Genomic DNA, 19,981 nt, shown 5'->3' with positions numbered 1-19,981 from the left:
CTCTGATGCTGCACCTCAAAGAGGCTTTCCCTGGCCCCTCTATTTAAAGCAGATTCCTCCCAGGAACCCTTCATCACTTCATCCTGTTTTAATTCTCTCAGAGGACTGATCATAAATCTATAAACTCATTCTGTGTTTGCCTGCTTATTGCAAGGCTGCCCTTTTAGAGTGTAAACTCCACAAAGGCCTGTTGTCTCTGCTTCATTGCTGCATCTTAGAGCCTGGCAGAGTGAAGCACTCACAGCAGGATGAATGAACGCATGCATGAATGAACAAATGAATGCTGTTGTTATCATCCCATTTCTTGGATGAGGAAACTGAGGCTCAGTGGAGACTCACCCATCTCTCATAGGACTGTGTGGCTGTCTTCTCACAGCCCCTGTGTGCCCTCTGCTTTGCTCTAGGAAGTTGGTGGCTGAGCAGGACTCAGGGAGAGGATAGGCCAGCTCTCAAGAGAGCAACCCCAGCCAAGAGCCACAGGAACACCTGATTTTTTACCATGACCCGGCCCCAGGCATTGAGCTCCGTACTTGATGGGCATGATGTCACCTTTTTCCCCACAGTCTCCCTCTACTCAACTCAGAAAAGGAAACTGAGGCACAGAGAGCTCGAGTGCCTTGTGCGAAGTCATGGCAAAGTAGTATTGCAAACCAAAGGTCATCCGATCGCTGCGTCATGGAACCGCAGGGCATCGCTGCCTCCTCTCTCCCTTCTTTGTCTTCACTTAGCTGGCACTCTGATGACCTGTGGGCCTGTGACAGACTCTGTGAGCACAGGATTGCCTTTGAGCTTAAATGGAGCCAGAAATCTTAGAAATCTCTGAAAGCAAAAGAGAAGGACCCCTTTTGAGAGGCACCCACCTGTAATTGGCATAGCCCAGTCGCATCTCCCTCGATTTGTCACCAGTGAAAAATCCTGTTGAAGTCCCTGGAAGGCCGTCCCTGCTTAACGAGGATACGATCCAACCCTGGGCGGTTCCAGCCACTTTCAAAGCCACAGCCCAGAGCCAGTTTTAATGATCACGGAAGGAACTTCTGAGAGAGTTGTAAGAGGATGCGAGATAATTGCAGCAGAAATATATGCCACTGATGACAATGGCCCGCTGGCCCTGGGCTCTTCAGGAGACGTGGCCTTCAAGGTCAGCTCCTCTGGCACCTGCTCTGATTCTCTCTGACTCTCTGCTCCAAGATAATTATGAAAGAAAGATAGTACAATTCCCCTCACCTGCTCCCCCAGCCTTCACAGCCCTCCACCTCCCACCCCAGTGAAGCAGCAGAAACGAATGATTCTTAGCGGCTGAGATTAATGAAAATAAAGTGGGTTTGAGAGTGGGAAGCTTGACTGTGCTCCTCACCAGTTGTGTGACCTTAAACAAGTTATTCAACCTCTCTAGACCCATTTTTCTCAGCCGGAGAAAAAAATATCAATTAATATCCACCCAGTGGTCCATCTGGAATGTAAGTGACAGTACCTGTGTGTGCTAATGTTATCACTGCTAGCAGCAGAGAAAGATTGATGTTTGACTTAGTGTTAAATGTTTCTGGTTTTCAAAAGTTCATTCATACCTGTGTGACAGAATTATTAATACGTAAGTGTTCCTGTCTTCTCCCTGCTCTCCTCTCCTCCTCCACATCCCGTACCTGTTAAAGAACACGTTGTCTTTTTAAGTCCAGCTCCTCCCAGGCCCCACCCTCCCAGGGAAACTTCCGGCTTTGTTAGATTTCTGTGCTTGGGATTTGATATTAATAGAATGGCTTCCCTGAGGTCCTTCCACCTCTTGTCTCTCTACCAGATATACAAACTCCCTCATGGCATGGATTTGGCTTGTTTTGTTCTCAGCTGTATCCCAGCAGTTGCTACAATCCCAGCATGTAGATATTTGTTAGCCTCCATAGGTATTCATTGAATAAGTGGAAGATGACTGAATCCATGACACCAGGGGTTTCTTAACAAGGGGTGATTTTGCTCCTTCCCCAGAGGATATTTGGCAATATCTGAAAATATTTGGGGATGTCATTTCCGGGAGGGGTTGCTACTGGCCTCAGGTGAATAGAGGTCAGGGATGCTGCTAAATATCCTGCAAAGCATAGGAGAATATTATCCTACAACCAAGAATTATCCAGCCCCAAATTTTAAGAGCTACCCCACTCAAAGTGCAGACAGCTCTCCAACCAGCATCTGCCCTGTAACCATCCCGGGGCCAAGACTGTCATTTTTCACTTGTTCCTCTGCAGCATCCACCTATCTGATGCTTCTACTCTGTCCAGCTGAAATCTACTCTCCAAGAAGTGGTTAAGATAAGATTTTAAAAATGAAGCCAGTTTCCTACTAAGAACCTCTCAGAAAACCGATGGCTTCCCATTGCCCTCTGAACAAATCCAGCCCGCTTACCATGTTTTACAAGGCCCTGAGTCATCTGGCTTTCACCTGCCTCTCTGTCCTTGACTCCTACTACCTGCCTCCTCACTCAGCTCTACCCCCACTGAATGTCTGCTTCCCTGATTGGTGGTTTCCAAAGTGTGGTCCCTGGTCCAGCAGCATTAGCATCCCTGAAACCGGTGAGACACACAAACTCTCCAGCCCCAGACCTACTGAACAGAATCCAGGATCAGGCTACTTGATCTGATATAACAAGCCCTAGCCCTCCAGGTGCTTCTGAGGCAAGCTCAAGTTTGAGATCCTGTGACCTAACGGAGAGGTTCATCTCTACTTCAGGACCCTTATATTTGCTCTTCTCTTTTTCTCGAGTATTCTTCCCGCAGATCTTCATATGATTATACCCTTATCATTCAAGCCTCAACTCAGTTTATTTCCTCACACAAGCCTTCCCTGAACATTCTAACTAGAGCTGTCCTCTGACCTAAGGTAATATCACATTACTTCATTACAGGCATCATATTATTAAATTGTAATAGTCAATTATTTGTATTTATTTTCTCTCTATTATGTAAGCTTTGCTGGAGTTCAGGAACCTTGTCTGTCTCATTCATTGCTCTACCCCTAGTGCTTCGAGCAGTGCCTGTCAAAATATTTATTAAAGGAATGAATGAGTAAGTGAAAAACCTAATTAATGGGGAGCAGAAGAGAAGCTAAAAGAGAAACAAAGAAAAGTATTAATTCATATTATAATGAGAAGTGGGGGCAGGGAAAGAAAGAAAAATACTCAAATTGGGGTCGTTAAGACAATTTTGGCTTTGGAGAAACAAAAGGAGTAGAGAAAGGGGAAAGGGAATTCTGAGACGTGCTGCTGAGGATCTACACAACACCCAGGAGACTTGACTCCCCCAAGCCACTGACTTTTACTGAGCTGAATGTGACCTCACAGAGGTGATGTGGGGCCCTGGGACAGAAGAGGTTTACATAGGAACTTCCAGCATTCATTCTTTTTAGAGACTTGACTTTCCAAGAACACAGAGGAGAACTAGATATGAACCCTGTCTTTAAGAAGCTAAACGTTTAATCTGGTAGCTGAGACATGTACAAAGATAGACAATGCTAAAGAAGTGTATGTGTTGATATTCATTACTGTTTCTTTGTGAAGCATCTCCTTGGTGCCTTACATAAAATATCTTGTGATACCCACAGAAACTGTTGTGTATCCCTGTTTTAAAGATGATAATAAAAATAGTAACACTTGTTGAGATTCTAGTCTGTTTTAAGCCAAATTCTCACTAAGAATTCTCATTGAATTTTCACAACACTCCTAGGAGAAATTAACTATCGAAAGTCCTTTTGCACAAATGAGAAAATTAAGCCTCAGATGGTTGAAATGGTTTATACAAGATGATAGAACACTCTGCTCAAAACAAACAATGACAAAGCCCCTAGGGATGCCTGTTCCCACGGGATGTTAGGCAGAAACCAATTTCAGCTTCATGTGAGGAAGAACTTTCCAAGCAGTCAGGTTATCTGATGATGTGATAGGTCATTTCCTAAGATGGTGAGCGCTATTGCTTTCTACATCTAACCAGAAACCAGACAAGCTTCTGTCTGGGATAATTAGTGACTTATGAGAAGAGAGGGATGTTAAACTGACAACTTCAAGTTTCTGAATGTATGATCGCACGATTTCATTCCTGGATACACGGCTTTGGAACAGTCCTTCTCTCTGGACCTCATTTTTGTGTCATGGGATTACATGACCTTTAAAGTTCCTCCCAGACCACCTCCCTACTCAAAAGTTCTCAGTTTTAAAGGGTAGACACAGAAGGCAGCATCGCTGAGCTCTAGCCAGGTTTTTGGTGACCCTCAGTGAGATCCTGTTGAGCCAAGGGACCTGGGAGCTTTGAAGTTAACTTTGTTCCAACTTTTGCCTCCAGTTGCCCACAAGTAAACCTGTATTGTGGAAACTTTCAGGCAGCAAAAGACTGGTGTGATGACAAAGTCCTTTAGTCATTCCAACAGCTGGCTTGGGAACCTATACTTCCCCACATGCCACCTCCATTCCCACAACACCCCTCAAACAGCTCATTTTATTAGAATTCCAATTATGCTCCAATGATCTCAAATCCCCAGAATTCCTTTTTCCCAGGGCAAAAGTAATTGGATTTTCCTCCTATAAAGCCTCAACCACCCCTCCCCTCCATCAGCATGCCAGGCTCTGGGGTCACCTGGCTCTGTGAAGGGATTGAAAAGATGCCATGCAGCTTTATAAAATTATACATAAGATCTTTAAAGATGCTTTCTGCAGTGGAGGGGGGTTGTTTTTTGATAAATCACTTCCAGTCTTTGGATAACAATTTTGTATGCAGTTAAGGTCCTGAGATAGAATTTATGGTTCTGAAGAATGGCTCCTTCCTAATGTGGCCCTTTCTTTGGCCTTCCCCACCTTCTTCTTGGAGGATCCATCCAAGGGGGAGGGAGCTGAAGTGATTACCTCCACTACCCAACATGGACAGTTCCTCCACAGGCTCTGAACTTGGTACCCACAAAGCACTTTTAATAACCGCAATGTCGTGTCATCCTCAAGAAGAGGCTAGAAATGGGCTGGGCAGGTATTACTGCTCCCGTTTTCCAGGTGCAGGTAGTGAGGCTCCAATAGAGCAGGATTCAAACTCGCTTTTTCTGATCCCAAGTTCAAGGCCCTTTCTAACATGCCACGGTGCCCCCCTAATTACTTTGTGGCCTCTTTTCTCTTCCTGAGGTCAGAACAGGATCCTGGTTGGAAGGGAACTTCTAAAATGATAGGCCAAAAATTACAAGGCTATTGTCATGTGATAATGAGGGAGACCTGTCCTCCTTCCTAATCCCACAGCCACCAGTCAATTGAGGTAGCAAATTTATTAGCCAAACATTTGCAGCCCTCTTTAATCCATCTTATATGCTACTGCCAGAGTTACCTCCAAGGGTGAGCATGACTGGGACACTTGATTGCTCAAAAGTTTTCAGTGTCTCAGGACCTCCCTGGTGGTCCCATGGTTAAGACTCCATGCTCTCAATGCAGGGGGTATGGATTTGATCCCTGGTTGGGGAACTAAGACTCTATACAGTGAGCACTCAGCCAAAAAAAAAGAAGAAGAAGAAGAAATGAGATGGAATATGTAAAAGAAGGGACCAAGAAAAAAAAAAAGCTTTCAGTGTCTCTCTTTTGCCTAAGGGAAAAATTATAAAGTTGGAAGGAAACTAAGGGGCCATCTAATCCAACACTCTAAATCATGTGATCATGTGCTCAACCATACCAATATCCCTCAGACCTCTGCTCGAATAACTCCAGTGATGGGGATCTCGTTATCCCTTCTGTTCCACTCATTCTTTCATTAACCTGCCTTTTAAAATCTATACAACAGATATTTACTGGACAGTGGACAGGCATGGAGTTAATCTGGGGAATATAATCCTGAGGCCTCATACTCAAATAGTACTGGTTAAGAGAAAGTTCTGAAGGCCAACTGCCCAACTTCAGGTTCTGGCTCCATCACTTGGTTGTTGCATAACCTTGAGCAGTTACTTAACCTCTCTTTGACTCAATTTTCCTGTATATAAAATGAAAATAAGACCACTAAGCAACCTGGCACATTGTAAGCACAGAATACATGGAAACCAGTGACAAGTAAACAGGTATATACTGTACAATGAAGGCTGTGTACAGAAATCTGTAGGGGCATCTAATCCACTGGGGATACTGGCCAGGGGAGTCTTCCTGGAAGCTGTGGCCTCTCAGTGAGACATCCAAGCAGTATTTGTATAAGCAAAGAAGGAGAAAATGATTTTAGGAAGAGGAAATGGAAGTGCAGGCTGTTGTGGAATAAACAGAGGCATGGAGTGTTCAAAAATTCAGTGTATCTGAAGCAAACAGGGTAAGACAAGGGTGTGTGCTAACCGTTTCCTTCCAGAGAGCTTGATGATGAGGAAATCCTTTCTGTATCTGGATCTCTGGCATGACACTTACAGACTCCCGCAGTTTGGGCCTAGATTACTTTTGAAAATCATCTCTCAGTTGTGTACTATTCACATGTCTATCAACACCCAGGCCTTTGCTTATGTCATTTCTCCTCCCAGGAATGTGTGCAGATGGGGTCTGGATTTTCTCAGGACCCCTTCAAACCATCTTTTGCTACAGGATCCTTCTTTTTCATGGACCGCCCATTCCATGTGATTTCTGACCTAACTGCACCTTCAGACTCTACCCCACAAGGAACAACCCACTCTCTGGCCGTAGCAATAGCTTCAGAGATGGACATACGACCCAAGCCAACCCATCCAGAGTCCTCCTTTGACTTTCCTGCTGGAGTTACAGTTCCTGTGGTGTTGTTTAATTGGAAGAACATGAGTTTAGGGCTGCCAGACCATCTCGTCTGCTTCTCAAAAGGAGTAATTCTGAGAAATAAAGCCAAGTAGGGAAAAGCAGTGTTATAAGATAGCAGGAGACACAAAGGCAGGAAAATATCATTTGAGACTCTTGACTGATACCCAACTAGCATCAGCTGCCCTCTTCGATGTCCCAGTTTTTATCACTTCAAACCAAAAGGGGTTCTAAGGGGTTCTAAAGAGTTCTTATTGACCCGTCTGTCACCTGTCAGGGATAAGCAGTTACCAACTCTTCCATGATCAACCCATCACTTTCCCTCACATCCCACAACATTATTTTTACTCGTGGAATGTTCAGGTCTGCAATAGCCAGCTGCCATTTATCACATCATACTGTCCATGCTAGAATTTGGCAAATATTCTATTTAGCATGTGAGAGGAAAATTCCTAGGGCTTCCCTGGTGACTCAGCAGTAAAGAATCTGTCTGCAATGCAAGAGACTTGGGTTCAATCCCTAGGTTGGGAAGATCCCCTGGAGGAGAAAATGGCAACCCACTCCAGTATTCTTGCCTGAGAAATCCCATGGACAGAGGAGCCTGGCAGGCTGCAGTCCATGAGGTCACAAAGAGTCAGATATGACTGAGTAACTGAGCGTACATATGTGCCCTACTCAGCTGGTGATCAACAAGTGTTTGTGGAGAAAAAAGAAAAAGAATATAAAGAAAGAACATTAGACATGAACATCAAACTCCCGGCCTAATATTTCCTAAACAGATATCCTTGGAAAAGTCACTAAACTCGCCTATATTCAGTTCCTACACTGCCTTCTTTACTTCATCTATAAAATAGGAACACTATTTATTAGACTCATTTCGGGATGGAATTAAAAGACACGTGTTAAGTATCTGTAATTGCCAAAAGTTGGAAACAATCAAGGTGCCTTCAGTAGATGAGAAATCAACTGCGCTACATCAAGACAATGGATTAGTCTTCAGTGCTAAAAAGAAATGAGGTATCAAGCCAAGGAAAGACATGAATAAAGCTTGAATGCATATTGCTGAGTGAAAAAAGCCAATCAGGAAAGGCTAAATACTGTATAATTCCAACTACATGACATTCTGGGAAAGGCTAAACTATGGAGATAATAAAGAGATCAATGGTTCCAGGGGGAAAGGGAGGAGTGGGGAGCAAAGAGATGAATAGCTGGAGCCCAGAGGATTTTTAGGGCAGTGAAAATACTGTGTACAAATGCCATCATGATGGATATACGTCATTATACATTCATCCAAACCCATAAATGTGTAACACCAAGAATGAACCCTAAGGTAAACTCTGGACTTTAGGTGATTATGTGTCAGTGTAGGTTCAACCTTGTTAAAAATGTACCATTCTGGTGAGTAAAGTCAATATTGAGGAATGTTATGCATGTGTGGGGGCAGGCAGTATAAAGAAAACTATCTTTGCACTTGCCTCTCAATTTCTGTTGTAACCTAGAAATGCCCTAAGAAAATAAAATCTTAAATCAAAATAATAAATGTTAAATGCTATTCAACATTTAAAAAAGAATGCATGCCATATGCTTTGTAAACCTAGAGATATTTATTTAAATAAATTAAAGTCTTCATCCCTAGCACTGGCCAATGAATAAGGAATTCTGAATTCAAGATCTCTGAGACTACGGATCTATGTGACAAGTTGGCTATCAATTGGCTATCAATTAGTTGACTCATTTATAAAATGGGGGTAGAGAGAAGAGGATTAGTTGAGTTTTAGCAACATTCTGTCAAGCTATGATGTAACTTCATTCACTAATATCTTAGCATTTGGCATGTTAAAATCTTCTCCATGACCATGGAAACAAGTTATTGGTCCAGGAGTCTGAAAATGGGCAGGGTGCCCCTTTGTTATCCCTCCTCATCAGTAAAATCTTTTATTGAGAGCTAAAATTTGATAGCCACCATGCTAGGTAATTCCCTGGTGGCTCAGATGGTAAAGAATCTGCCTGCAGTGTGGGAGACCAGGGTTTCATCCCTGGGTTGGGAAGATCCCCTGGAGAAGGGAATGGCAATCCACTCCAGTATTCTTGCCTGGATAATCCCATGGACAGAGGAGCCTGGTGGGCTATAGTCCATGGGGTCGCAAAGAGTCGGACACTACTGAGCAACTTTCACTTTCACACTAGGTAATTATCATCCATTATCTCATCTATTCTTAAAAATAACTCTGTGAAGTAGAATCTATTGGTCTTTTTCTAAACAGAAAAAAAACTGAGGCACAGAAACATTAAGTAATTTGTCTGAGCCCCATAGCTAGTAAGAGGTAATGTTGTCATTCAACCCGGTCAGCCTGCTTCCAAAGCCCACGCTCTAAACCATTACACTGCACGGCCTCCTTGTGATTCCCACTGTATCACTTGACAAAGGCTGGGAAAGACAGACATGGATCTGCTCCAGGTGGCCTCTGCAGTCCCTACCACGCTAACTGTCTGGGGTGCTGGGGGCCTGCATTGAGTGGGAATGCCATGCTGCTAATGGAAGAAAATGTAATTATAGAACATAATTACAGTGTATCATATTCTGTAATTACACTGACAGTATTTAATATAGAACATACTCCGAAGCTAAATGGAATGGAAACACCCCCAAACAGAACAGAGTCAGAGCTGCTAAGAACCTGTCTCTCAACATGATGGTATCATAGGATCTCTGTATCACTCTCCCCGGCTTTGTGGAAAATACCATTGTCCACCCAACGCCCACACCCCAGACATGATGCTCTCCAGCCCTAAGCCCCACATCCCACAGACCTGGCCTCTCAAATCTGCCCCATTTCCCTAAATCCACTGCTTCTCCTACTTCAGACCATTGTCCACCCACAGCCTACACCCTAGACTTGCTTTCCAGCCCTCATCCCCACATCCCATAGACTTTGCTCTCAAATCTGCCCCATCCACCCCCAACCTCAAATCCATAGCTCTCCTACTTCAGAAACTCTCATCACTCTTCTACTCGGTTTTTACAACTTCCAGCTGGTCTTTCTGCTCCCTGAGATGCCTAAGGGCCAGCCTCCACACTGCAGGAAAGAGAACCACCCCAAGATATGGATCTGATCACATCACTCTTGACTCAACAGTTCTCAGTGGCTGCGCATCGCTGAGGCTAGACCCTTTGCTCTGCACTCTGGGTCTTGGTGATCTGGCCTCAGACCCCATCTCTGGCCTCACCTTCTGATATCTGCCTCAGACCCCTGTGCTCTGGCTGTCTGGAACAAGCCACACGGATTCTGGAATCTCAGTTCTCCCAGTTGTGAATGTTATTCTTTGCCTGAAATGCTTTCTTTTCACATCTTATCTAATCACACTTATCCTTCAGGTGTAGCCCACATCCTGCTGGGTTGGGTACCACTGATACAGGCTCCCACAGCATCTTCCTGCAGAAAGCTCTCCCCACTGCATTGTACTTACTGCTTTCTTCTCAGCCTGCCCATCGAGACTAGGAACAATCTGAGGGCAAACACCATGTTTTGTTTCGTTTTGCTTTCTGTATTCCCCCATACCCAGCATGATGCCTGGCATAGAGTAGTGTTCCATGTTTCTTGAATGAAAGAGTGAATGAATGACATATTCGAAGAATCACATGCAAGCAGTGATGTTTTTACTTCCATGACTGTCTATAAGGAAAAACAAAGAATTATAGAGGATCACAAAGAGAAAAATTTAGACCTTACTTTCATTTTAGAGATGAGGGGAAAAAAGCACCAAAGAAATGAAAAACTACCCAAGATCACATAGCAAGTATATGCTAAGTCTAGGAAAGAAAAGAAGCTTTTTCAATTCCAAGTTTAGCATTGTGCCATAGTATGATAAAATATTTACCTATATATAGCCAAAGATCTGGGCTACAGGAAAAGGGTGTTTGAAAAAGTAAAAAATGTTAATAACAGAAAACATTCAGGTGAAAAATACATCACAAGTTTGTGAGGGTTGCAATACTTGGCATCACAACCCTTATGGTTTTCTTTGTCTAATTTCAAAAAGAGAAAAGAAATCCATTTTTCACTTATATGCAGGTTCCACTGGGCTTTCTCACAGTCACTGTTTGCCCTTGACATATGTATGTGCTAGAAAGAAAACAAAACAAGTGAAGCAGATGCAGAAATCATATCCCCATTTCATTGGAAAAGATGAACACATTCAAGAATCTGTTTATTTAAAATACCAAATATCTACTTGCCCTTATGAAATACCCCAGAGACCAAAAACTTCAAGAACTACATTTGCACAACAATGGGCTCTCTCTTCTTCCTCAGCAAGTCATGTGTTTATTCATTCAGCAGTTATTTATTGAGTCCCAACTGTGTGTCAGGCGCCGGGATAGCAGCAATGGATGAAACAGAATCCCTGCCTTCATTGAGTCTCCATTTCAGGGGCTGTGTTGCTGGCTGAGAAGACACCTGCCACTGCAGCCAGCCAGCCAGGAATCTATTCTCAGCTCTGCCACCAACTGGCTGTTGGTTGCTTGGCTTCAGTTTCTTAAATTTCAGTTTCTTAAATGGGGATGTAATTAGACCCCACCTCACAGTGCTACAGTGAGGACCAAATGAGGCATTCAAGTGAAGGGCTTATAACTCTGTAACATCAAATCCTGATACGTTCTGTTTTCTAACCATATGCCTTCAGAGAGAGAGACGTAGAATGCTAAGGCAGCTAGAGTCTCAATAAGGGTGCAGTCCAGCCCTCCGCCATCTTATTTTACAGAGAAACAGCATTTCAAAGGAGACAGTATGGTGATACAGCATATTGGTGTCAGAGCCTAAGCTATACTCTGATCCAAGGCTACCCCTCTGTGGATGACCCCAGAGACCTGTGGCCTGGCACAGTTCAGCTCTGACCCTGGACCTTCCCAGCTCTGATATTCTAGGCAATTCAATCTCTCTGAATCTCCATTTTCCCAATGGAGAATGGGTATGATAATGTTACTAATGATGACAATATTAGTAATAATAATTCTTCCTTCACAGCGGGGAGGCTTTAATGAGACAGGTTGTGATAAAGGTGTAGTAACTATAAAGGGCTGTGCTGTCCAATACAATGGTCACTATGAGTGGTTATGGGCTTCCTGGGTAGCTCAGCTTGTGAAGAATCTGCCTGCAATGCAGGAGACCCTGGTTTGATTCCGGGATCAGGAAGTTCCCCTGAAGAAGGGATAGGCTGCCCACTCCAGTATTCTTGGGCTTCCCTGGTGCCTCAGATGGTAAAGAACCTGCCTGCAATGCAGGAGACCTGGGTTCGATCCCTGGATTGAGAAGATCCCCTGGAGGAGGGCAAGGCAACCCACTCCAGTATTCTTGCCTGGAGAATCCCCACGGATAGAGGAGCCTGGCTGGCTATAGCATATGGGGTCGCAAAGAGTTGGACACAGCTGAGCAACTAAGCACAGCACACACAGCACATGGGTGGCTATAAGCACTTAAAATGTGGCTGGTATGACTGAGGAACTGAATCTTTAACTTCAGTTAAGTTAAATTTAAAAATAAAAACTAATATTCAATTTAATTGGTGGGAAATATCCAAGTATTCACAGTTTCAGGATGTAAATCTTTGAATTGTCTATTTTACAAACTCTTAATATAGATCAAGTGTTTCCAATGAAAATGTAGCATCCAAATTGAAATGTAAAAGTATAAAATACTACAGGATTCCAAATTCTTAGTATAAAAAAAATGTATCCCAATAATTTTTAGACTAGTTACATGTTGAAATTATAATCTTTTGGATATACTGAGTTATAATAAAATTTAAATGAATTTCATCTTTTCACACTGTTTTGATGCAGCTACTGGGAAATTTTTAATTTCCTATTGTCTCACTTGATAGGTCTGTCAGACAGCATTAGTAGAGGGTCATACTCATGGGAGTGGATATCTTCCCTCCTCTCCTTGCCTCCCGGCTATTGTTAAGAGTCCTGGATGGGAAACTGGACCATTTCGGATCATTTGGTCACAGCCAGTAAAAACCAGCTGTGGTTATATTAACCAAACAGAGAAGGATGAGAATATCTGTGGGTCCTAAGGGAAAGTTGAAGCAGCAGACCTGGGAAAAGAAACAGGACAGGACCCCGGCAGTAAGATGCTAAGGTGGCTCCTGCCTCCTGGGTGCAGGTCTCTGTTTTCAATCTTCATGTCAGACTCCAAGGAAAAAGAATCTAATTGCCTAAATGTGATTAATTTGCCAGCTCCTTAGCTGGGGAATGGTCGGGGGATGGGAAGGACTTTGGTTGACAAACCCACTATGATAATATTTAGTAGAGAAGAGTTAGTTTCCCAGGCTTCCCCGTTGGCCCAACAGTAAAGAATCCACCTGCAACACAGGAGGCACGGGTTCAGTCCCCGGGTGGGGAAGATTCTCTGGAGCAGGCATGGCAGCCCACTCTAGTAGTCTTGCCTGGAGAATCCCATAGACAGAGGAGCCTGGTGGGCTACAGTCCATAGGGCCACAAAAAGTAGGACACGACTGAAGCAGCTGAACACACATGCACGTAGTCAGCTCCCCAAAGGAGGATCAGGGTGCTAGAGGAAGAAAAAGAGATCTTAGGCGGGCAAGAGCCACAAATGTTGCTTAGCACAGTGGCCTGGGATAAGTAAATGCTTAGGAGCTGAGTGGGTGAGTCAGGAGTGAGGGGTGGGTGAGTCTGTGCTCTGACACTGTCACTCCATCTCTTTAGGCCTCCATTTCCTCAACCAGAAAATGGGGGAGGGGTGTACATGCTGGATCCCCTCCCTCTGTGAAACTGTCACAATTGCCTCAACTCTTGCTCCTCTCAGGGCTGGACCCCATCTGGAGAAACTGGGTGGGCTCTGTACCATTTTGGAAGGAGAAGGCTCAGTTTTGATTACAGCCCATCCTCCCATTCCATGCCCACCCCACCCTGGCACTGCAATTCTGCCATTCTCTCATGTGTACCTGAGATCCTCTGCCACATTCTCGTTCTCTTACCCTTGTTCATAGCTTTGTTGCAAAATTTAAAAAAAAAAAAATCAAGAGCTGGCATGTTTAGAGAAAACCCTTTAGTCTAATTGATTAGAAATTGCTAATTCAGCAAAACCGAAGTCTGGGGAAGAGAACTTAATTCCTGGCACAATCCCTCCTGTTAAACGGGAAAGAAAAGATGGTTTCGAGCTTTATTTAAAAAAACCCATCCTACCAGCCCCAATTACATTTCTTGGTGAACAGCTTCCTCATCTGTTTGCAAAACTGCTGCTTTGAAAGAGATACCTGGATGAATTTTATGGTATGTAAATTATACTTCAGTCAATAATGGTCTGGGTGTCTTGAGAAAGGGTCAAGGGATGACATTGCAATGTCTAGAAAAAACTGAGAAACTGGAGGACCCAAGAAAGTCATAAAAATGATAAACTGGATATTGCAACATTTAAACTGATTTGTCAGAAATTACACATATCACATGTCTAACCCTGAGCCAACCAAAAATGAACAGATCAACTCTAATAAAGAAATACAAACTGAGGTTATTCCCGCCTTTGGGAGCTCTCTTCACCCCTTCTCAGTATTTATGCTGAGGGCTTTGTATCTCCACCCTTTAAAATAAACTTTGCCTGCATGTGTGTTTGCTGAGTTTGCAGAATTAATTCTTTAACTCTGTAAACAGAACCCTGTTTCCCATTTCATTATCACGCCAATATGTTTGTTAAAAGTGATATGAACTTTTGGAAAGCAGAAGATACCTGTACAAATACCAGTGTGCTGCTGCTGAGTCGCTTCAGTCATGTCCAACTCTGTGCGACCCCATAGACGGCAGCCCACCAGGCTCCCCCATCCTTGGGATTCTCCAGGCAAGAACACTGGAGTGGGTTGCCATTTCCTTCTCCAATGTATGAAGGCAAAAAGAGAAAGTGAAGTCGTTCAGTCGTGTCTGACTCTTAGTGACCCCATGGACTGTAGCCTACCAGGCTCCTCCATCCATGGGATTTTCCAGGCAAGAGTACTGGAGTGGGATGCCATTGCCTTCTCTGACAAATACCAGTGTATATACTAGTAAATACTGTGGTGTTGGAGAAGACTCTTGAGAGTCCCTTGGACTGCAACGAGATACAACCAGTCCATCCTAAAGGAGATCAGTCCTGGGTGTTCACTGGATGGACTGATGTTGAAGCTGAAACTCCAATACTTTGGCCACCTGATACGAAGAGCTGATTCACTGGAAAACACCCTGAAGCTGGGAAAGATTGAGGGCAGGAGGAGAAGGGGACAACAGAGGATGAGATGGTTGGATGGCATCACCGACTCGATGGACATGGGTTTGGGTGGACTCCGGGAGTTGGTGATGGACAGGGAGGCCTGGTGTGCTGCGGTTCATGGGGTCACAAAGAGTTGGACACAACTGAGCAACTGAACTGAACTGAACTAAAAGTTTAAAAAAGAATAAAAATATTTTTAAAAAGAGAGATCAGTGGCAAGAAAGACCCAGTAGAACTGGATTTGAGTCTCAGTTACGCATGCATCCATTCATTCATTTATTGAGCACAATCTAGGGAGATGATTAAAACCTAGTCTTTGTCATCAAGGAGCTCATAGTCTCCTAGAGTCTACTGCAGATTGATAAGTAAGCAAATAACCACACAGCAGTACATTACAGGAGCAAGAGGAGGAACCAACTTACTCAACCTTGGAAAGTTCTTTGAGGGAGATCATTCTAGGCAGAGGAAGAGAATAGCTAATGCAAAGCTGGGAAATGGTATTTGTTTAGAGAGTAGTAATAAGTTTAGCTGAGGCATAAGTTGCATGAGAGGATGGTCAGTCACTTCATCTTCCTATGATTCTGTTCCACCATTTGTCTTCAACTTTCCAACCTCTAGGGGTAGCTGAAAAAATAAAATTCACTTGTTTGTGAACATCTTTTGCAAACTGCAGTGTATTGTGGAGATAGAGGTTAGGGTGAGTCCTTAGGAGCATCCTAGTGGCCCTACACAAATGACAATAGCTCATCAGCCATGCACTTCCTTCGGCAGAATGGCAGTGTGCGTTTATCTTTGCTAACTCTGCTTCCGCCCCATGCTTATGCAAATTCAGACACTCCTGGACTTTGGCATTTCCTCCTTCCTTTCCATGAACTCCTTGGTTTTGCAGTAAACTATATCTTGGGTCAAAATCTGACCTGAAACTCTACCAGGTGTGAAACTGTAAGACTCTCCTAGGCCCCCTTAGTTTCTAATTTCCTCATCTATAAAATGGGACTAATATTATCCCATTTCACAATGTTCATGAGGATTCAATGAAATATTTTATGAGAAAGTTCTTGGTAAATTTTTTCATGAAATATTATGAGAAATATCCAAATACCTCTAAGATCATTTTTGTCACCATTATTTCCCTCTTAAGTCTTAATGAGAATCACTTAGGATGAATAAACCACTCTCATCTCAAGGTGAAACATACTGTGTTGGAAGTCAGACCGGAATGCTAGTCCCAGTTCTGCCCTTTCCTTTCAGATACCTCCCCTAGCCCATGCTCTGCTTCTTACGATATGTCAGAAACTATATCTTCCAGGATCCTTTAATCACTGGCTTCCCAGCAGGTGTAGCCAGTGAGATGCTCTCAATAAAACTGAAGACTGAAGACTGGAGGGTGGGAGAAGCAGAAAAGCCAGGGCATTTCTTTCATCTCTTGCTCTGCCTCAGGTACTGTGTATCACCGTAGTTTGAGATCTTACTGGATTCAAAGAGTTCTAACTCTCCTAGAGACCTAAGGCTATAGCTCCTACCAGATGAGCCTGGCTCTAGACCTTGGATAACTCCACCTCCTCCTGTTGGCCCTGTAGCCTTCAGAAGGGCCCTGTCTCTTCTTTTGACAGTTCCTAAGTTGCCTCTACAGGCATACATCTAACATATCCATTCAGGCCAGTCATTCAGATTCCAAAGACTGCGACATTTCTCTCCACAATTTGCAAGCAAAGCAATAATGCTCTAATTATGTGTCTATTATCGTCATCATAATGCATCCTCATGGATGGTGGCAGCAAGGCTGGGTTAATATATTCATTAGGAACAGGAACAAGCAACATGACATTAATACCGCTAATAATACCTAATTGAGCTTAATTACAATGTGATGCCTAATATATTGTGATGAATTTATTCTCAAAGTATTTACATATTTGTAGTTAAGTAATTAGCATTCTGCCCATAAATAACTCCTCAGAAGTCCACTCCAGTTCTGGGGCAGACAGGAGACCGAACACAAATGCCTACTTGGAATAGCCTAGCAAAAAAGAAAAAAAAAAAGAAAAAAAGCTCTTAATTTTTGTAGAAATATATATGTCACGTCTTCTTCAAAAGCAGAGTAAACGGGTCCCACCGGGAAGGTTTCCTGGGGAAGATGGTGGCAGGAGAGATCTGCTCCTCTCAACTTCAAGAGTCTGACCGAGATTAAGAGCCTTCACGCTGGGGCTTCGCTGTGCTTGTGAGACAAGCTGTGCAAGAGAGCAGTGTGATCTGTCCTGGGTGACAGACGTGAAGAGGGACGTTCACAAACTGGGGGAGGAGGGGATCCCGGTGGAGAGGGAACCCATGGAAGTACAATTGAAAGTACTCAGTACGTTTAATTTGCAGAGGAGAGTCACTGAGATATGAGAGCTGTCTTCTTGGACTTGAAGGGCTGTCATGGGACAGCAGCAACTGACTCTAAAGTGGACAACAAGCAAAGATTTTTGAGTCAAGGAAACATATTTGAATCCCAGCTTGGCCACTTACTACCCACATGACCTTGGGCCAAATACACAGTGACTCTAGGCCTCCGTTTCCTCTTTGGGGTGTATTAATTATATCTTCAAAACAGAGGACGATGCCTGAGATCTGGAATCTCTGAAACCTCAGCCTACCTGCCTCATGGAACAAAGGTTCAATAGCCCAGGCACTAGAAGTAGACTGCATGACACACCAATTCTCACCATGTAAACTCTGGTGATATGGGCAAGTTATGGGGTCTTTGCAGAACTCAGATTTCTCACCTATAAAATGAAGATTACTATCACACCTAACACAGGATTGCTGTGAAAATTAAAATAATTTATATAAGGTGCTTTGCTAAGAACACTCAGCATAAAATAAGTACTCTTAATAGTAGCATTACTATTATTATGGCCACCTCCCTTGTTCAAAGCTCAGCTTCAGAGGAAAATGTTCACCTTAGCTCTTTGAGGCAGAAATGGGATTTATTATAGAGATTAAATGTCCAAGAGGGTTACTGAGTGCTGAAGACAAGCTCAAGGTTGACTTTTCAGGAACAAACTCCCAAGGCCATGCCATAGGTCCCCAGAGAGCTGCTGCTTCTTGTGCTATCAGAAGCCTCCCAGCAACAAATCCATCTTCATGACCATAGAGAGAAAGCCCCTTTGATCAGGAAACTGCCATGATAGGAGGCTCTGACTGTGGCTGCCAGCTGCAGAGCCACATGGTGCCTGTTGCAATTCCCACCAGCTACACTGCAACAGATGCCCTGTATCTCAACCCCCGTGAAGCTGCTTCATGGACAATGCAACGTCTGCTACTGCAGCTGCAGAAAAAATCATGATTCTGCCATCACAGTTTCCGCAGGAGTAGAAAAAGCAAGGCCTCCCTCACGTCTAAGTCTCATACAAGCCAGTTTGACCAAACTCTAATGACAACTAGAACCCAACAGCAGGGGAGTCTGGGAAAGGATCTTGAAAATGGTCTTTCAGCACTTCCCACTGGCTAAGATTCCATGTTCCCAAAAAAGGAAGCCCACGTTCAATCCCTCACTAGGGAACTGGATCCCACATGTCACAACTAAGAGTTCACATGTCACAACTAAATATCCTGCAGGCTGCAGAGAAGATCTGACCAGAAGATATAAGCATCTGAATGCAGAGTTCCAAAGAATAGCAAGAAGAGATAAGAAAGCCTTCTTCAGCAATCAATGCAAAGAAATAGAGGAAAAGAACAGAATGGGAAAGACTAGAGATCTCTTCAAGAAAATTAGAGATACGAAGGGAACATTTCATGCAAAGATGGGCTAAATAAAGGACAGAAATGGTATTGACCTAACAGAAGCAGAAGATATTAAGAAGAGATGGCAAGAATACACAAAAGAACTGTACAAAAAAAGATCTTCACGACCCAGATAATCACGATGGTGTGATCACTCACCTAGAGCCAGACATCCTGGAATGTGAAGTCAAGTGGGCCTTAGAAGTCATCACTATGAACAAAGCTAGTGGAGGTGATGGAATTCCAGTTGAGCTATTTCAAATCCTGAAAGATGATGCCGTGAAAGTGCTACACTCAATAAGCCAGCAAATTTGGAAAACTCAGCAGTGGCCACAGGACTGGAAAAGGTCCGTTTTCATTCCAATCCCAAAGAAAGGCAATGCCAAAGAATGCTCAAACTACCACACAATTGTAATCATCTCACACGCTAGTAAAGTAATGCTCAAAATTCTCCAAGACAGGCTTCAGCAATATGTGAACCGTGAACTCCCTGATGTTCAAGCTGGTTTTAGAAAAGGCAGAGGAACCAGAGATAAAATTGCCAACATCCGCTGGATCATGGAAAAAGCAAGAGAGTTCCAGAAAAACATCTATTTCTGCTTTATTGACTATGCCAAAGCCTTTGACTGTGTGGATCACAATCAACTGTGGAAAATTCTGAAAGAGATGGGAATAACAGACCACCTGACCTACCTCTTGAGAAATCTGTATGCAGGTCAGGAAGCAACAGTTAGAACTGGACATGGAACAACAGACTGGTTCCAAATAGGAAAAGGAGTAAGTCAAGGCTGTATATTGTCACCCTGCTTATTTAACTTCTATGCAGAGTACATCATGAGAAACGCTGGACTGGAAGAAACACAAGCTGGAATCAAGATTGCCAGGAGAAATCTCAATAACCTCAGATATGCAGATGACACCACCCTTATGGCAGAAAGTGAAGAGGAACTAAAAAGCCTCTGATGAAAGTGAAAGAGGAGAGTTAAAACGTTGGCTTAAAGCTCAACATTCAGAAAACGAAGATCATGGCATCTGGTCCCATCACTTCGTGGGAAATAGTTGGGGAAACAGTAGAAACAGTGTCAGACTTTATTTTTTTGGGCTCCAAAATCATTGGAGATGGTGACTGCAGCCATGACATTAAAAGACACTTACTCCTTGGAAGGAAAGTTATGACCAACCTAGATAGCATATTCAAAAGCAGAGACAT

This window comes from Capricornis sumatraensis, chromosome 2 (genome assembly GCF_032405125.1).
Source record: "Capricornis sumatraensis isolate serow.1 chromosome 2, serow.2, whole genome shotgun sequence".
In the NCBI taxonomy this organism is placed as follows: Eukaryota; Metazoa; Chordata; class Mammalia; order Artiodactyla; family Bovidae; genus Capricornis; species Capricornis sumatraensis.
Note: the sequence above shows the minus strand (reverse complement) of the source record.